A 5,000-nucleotide genomic window follows, 5' to 3' on the forward strand; every position below is an offset into this window, starting at 1 on the left:
AGCTGCAGAAAATATTCAAAATCACACCATCACACTGCTGATGCTATCACACCGTGCTCTGTTCTGATTGGTCAGGAAGTTCTCACCAGTTTGTTTGATATAATAATCCCGGTGTAGCTCTGAGGTGTTACAGAATGTGAAGGTGAAGGACGGCCTGAGGTCAAGCGGAGAGCATGATAATGGTGTGAGGTCTTACACCTGCCTGTAGATTATCACCACAGTCACTTCTCAGCATTGAGGAGCTGAAGCTGTTGATGTTTGCAAAACAAAACTGACTCTGTGGATCAAAATAATGCTTCATTTTCTTTCTATTTTCTATATATGCCTCATTAGAGCTAGAATTCTGCTGCTCCGAATCACACCCAGAGATAAAGTGCCATAATACTGTCTGTGCCTTCATTACTAATGATAAAGCTGTTGGAGTTAACACCTGGTGCTGGTTTCCATTCTAAATTCTCATTCAACATTTTCTTCTCCAAATTGATCTTCTGCTTTAAACTATAAAAGTTCCACCACATGCAGAAATCCTCCATTGAGTTTAGTAAGGTCATTAGAACATGTCTAGAATAGCTGGATGGACCAGGTACTGGATATTATAGGTGTTAAAAATCAGAGCATTCGTTTAACTGACAAACGCAAACTTCCTTCCAGCTTTTTAGCCAATCACAATCCAGCATTCACACCTGAACTCCTTACAGCCAATAACAAACCAGCATTCAAACCTGAGCTCCTTACAACCAATCACAATCAGCATTCACACCTGAGCTCCTTCCAGCCAATCACAATCAGCATTCACACCTGAACTCTTTTAAGCCAATCACAAACCAGCATTCAAACCTGAGCTCCTTCCAGCCAATCACAATCAGCATTCACACCTGAACTCTTTTAAGCCAATCACAAACCAGCATTCAAACCTGAGCTCTTTCCAGCCAATCACAATCCAGCATTCACAACTAAACCTCCTTCCAGCCAATCACAATCCAGCATTCACAACTAAACCTCCTTCCAGCCAATCACAATCCAGCATTCACAACTAAACCACCTTCCAGCCAATCACAAACCAGCATTCAAACCTGAGCTCCTTACAACCAATCACAATCAGCATTCACACCTGAACTCAATTAAGCCAATCACAAACCAGCATTCAAACCTGAGCTCCTTACAGCCAATCACAATCAGCATTCACACCTGAGCTCCTTACAGCCAATCATAATCCAGCAGTCACAGCTGAGCTCCTTACAACCAATCACAATTAGCATTCACACCTGAACTCCTTCAAGCCAATCACAATCCAGCAGTTACACCTGAGTTCCTTTTAGCCAATTACAATCCAGCATTCAAACTAAACCTCCTTCCAGCCAATCACAATCCAGCATTTACACATGAACCCCTTCCAGCCAATCACAATCCAGCATTCACACCTAAACTCCTTCCAGCCAATAACAATTCAGCATTAACACCTGAACTCCTTCCAGCCAAACAAAATCCAGCATTCACACCTAAACTCCTTCCAGCCAATGACAATTCAGCATTCACACCTGAACTCCTTCCAGCCAATCACAATCCAGCAGTCACACATGAGCTCCTTCCAGCCAATCACAATCCAGCACTCACACCTGAACTCCTTCCAGCCAATCACAATCCAGCATACAAACACAAACACACAAACACACAAACACACACACACACACACACACACACACACACACACACACCCCTCTATAATGGGAATTACAACTTGGACCCAATTTACCTCTGCATGACTGCTCATGCCTTTTTTACACTGTCACATTGTACACTTTCTACATACACACACTTCTGTTTCTTGTATTTACACTGTTTTTCTTATTTCATACTTTTTGTACAAATTGTGTCTTTTTGGTCTTTTTTATGTCCTTATAATTTACATTCGAGACATCTGAATATTATTATATGGTCTCAGAGACTTCTGTTTCCAGTGCATATGACAATAAAATCTTGAACCTTGAATCTCGAAAGTGCTCGTTCTGATCTGTTGGCATTTGTACAGTTAGAGAACATTCACAGGGAATTTAAATTATGATCCTTCATCCTTTATAACCTGATGATCCTCGACTTTCTTCTCTGTTTGTTTTGCCAGAAGCTGCTAGTATTGATTGGAAATGCATCATTTTCTTTCGCTGTGTGTAAATGTTTTGGTGTGTGTGTGTGTGTGTGTGTGTGTGTGTGTGCATGTTTGTGTGTATGTGCAGGGGTCAAAAAAAAGCCTTAGTGGGAAAAGAAAATTCTCTCTTGTTTGGCGGTCGCGAATCGAACGCATCGAGCGGCGGTGTGCTAAATATAGATCTCGTAAACGGCTGTTGGAGAGGGAGGAGGGGGTGGAGGGGTCAGAGGGGCCGGTTGTGGAGCAAGACTGTGGGGACGCTGTGAGATCAATGCTCATGAGCACAAATGAACAGCAGAAAGCTGGTTAAGTTCACAGAGCGAGAGAAAGAGAGAGAGAGAGAGAGAGAGAGAGAGAGAGAGAGAGAGAGAGAGAGAGAGAGAGAGAGAGAGGGGGGGGGGGGGGTAATGTATGTGTAAAGAGTGGGCGAAGGGTATTTTTTGCTTTTTGGTCATCAACAATTATTAGTTTAGATTTGAATATTAAGAGGTTTTTTCCTGCAACCATCAGACTACTGATCTCTACACTACAATATCACACTACTGATAACTACACCATCACATTACTGATCACCACACCATCACACTACTGAACTCTACACCATCACACTACCAGAATCTACACTATCACACTACTGATCACTACACCATCATACTACTGATCACTACACAATCGCCTTACTGAACTCTACACCATCATCCTACTGATCACTACACCATCATACTACTGATCACTACACCATCACACTACTGATCACTACACCATCACACTACTGAACACTACACCATCATACTACTGATCACTACACCATCATACTACTGAACTCTACACCATCACACTACTGATCACTACACCATCACACTACTGATCACAACACCATCATACTACTGAATTCTACACCATCATACTACTGATCACTACACCATCACACTACTGATCACTACACAATCGCCTTACTGAACTCTACAACATCATCCTACTGATCACTACACCATCATACTACCGAACTCTACACCATCATACTACTGATCACTGCACTATCACACTACTGATCACTATACCATCATACTACTAAACTCTACACCATCATACTACTGATCACTACACCATCATACTACTGAACTCTACACCATCACACTACTGATCACTACACCATCACACTACTGATCACTACACCATCACACTACTGAACTCTACACCATCACACTACTGATCACTACACCATCATACTACTGAACTCTACACGATCATACTACTGAACTCTACACCATCACACTACTGATCACTACACCATCATACTACTGAACTCTACACCATCACACTATTGATTACAAAACCATCATACTACTGAATTCTACACCATCATACTACTGATCACTACACCATCACACTACTGATCACTACACAATCGCCTTACTGAACTGTAAACCATCACACTACTAATCACTACACCATCACACTACTGATCACTACACCATCATACTACTGAACTGTACACCATCACACTACTAAACTCTATACCATCACATTACTGATCACTACACCATCACACTACTGATCATTACACAATCGCATTACTGATCACTACACCATCACACTGCTGATCACTACAATATCACACTACTGAACTGTACACCATCACACTACTACATTCTACACTATCACACTACTGATCACTACACAATCGCAATACTGATCACTACACCATCACACTACTGATCACTACACAATCGCATTACTGATCACTACACCATCACACTACTGATCACTACACCATCTTACTACTGAACTCTACACCATCATACTACTGATAACTACACAATCGCATTACTGATCACTACACAATCACAATACTAATCACTACACCATCATACTACTGATGACTACACCATCATACTACTGATCACTACACCATCATAATACGGAACTCTACACCATCATACTACTGATGACTACACCATCATACTACTGATCACTACACCATCATACTACTGATCACTACACCATCATAATACTGAACTCTACACCATCATACTACTGATGACTACACCATCATACTACTGATCACTACACCATCATACTACTGATCACTACACCATCACACTACTGATCACTACACCATCATACTACTGATCACTACACAATCGCCTTACTAAACTCTACACCATCATCCTACTGAACTCTACACCATCCTACTGCTAAACTCTACACCATCACACTACTGATCACTACACCATCATACTACTAATAACTACACAATCGCATTACTAAACTCTACACAATCACAATACTGATCACTACAATATCACACTACTGGACTGTACACCATCACACTACTAAATTCTACACTATAACACTACTGATCACTACACCATCACACTACTGATCACTACACAATCGCATTACTGATCACTACACAATCACAATGCTGATCACTACACCATCACACTACTGATCTCTACACAATCACACTACTGATCACTACACCATCACACTACTGAACTCTACACCATCACACTACTAAATTCTACACTATCACACTACTGATCACTATACCATCATACTACTGATCACTGCACAATCACACTACTAATCACTACACCATCATACTACTGATCACTACACCATCACACTACTGATCACTACACCATCATACTACTGATCACTACACAATCGCCTTACTAAACTCTACACCATCATCCTACTGAACTCTACACCATCCTACTGCTAAACTCTACACCATCACACTACTGATCACTACACCATCATACTACTAATAACTACACAATCGCATTACTGAACTCTACACAATCACAATACTGATCACTACAATATCACACTACTGGACTGTACACCA

General features: G+C 41.1%; 1 protein-coding gene across 1 annotated transcript in view; it reads right to left on the reverse strand.

Moving 5' to 3' along the window:
• kcnk9 (potassium channel, subfamily K, member 9) overlaps positions 1–5,000 on the reverse strand; it is a 61,562-nt gene that overhangs the window by 8,431 nt on the left and 48,131 nt on the right. The window lies entirely within an intron of this gene.

This window comes from Silurus aristotelis, assembly GCF_946808225.1.
Source record: "Silurus aristotelis genome assembly, chromosome: 7".
Lineage (NCBI taxonomy): Eukaryota > Metazoa > Chordata > Actinopteri > Siluriformes > Siluridae > Silurus > Silurus aristotelis.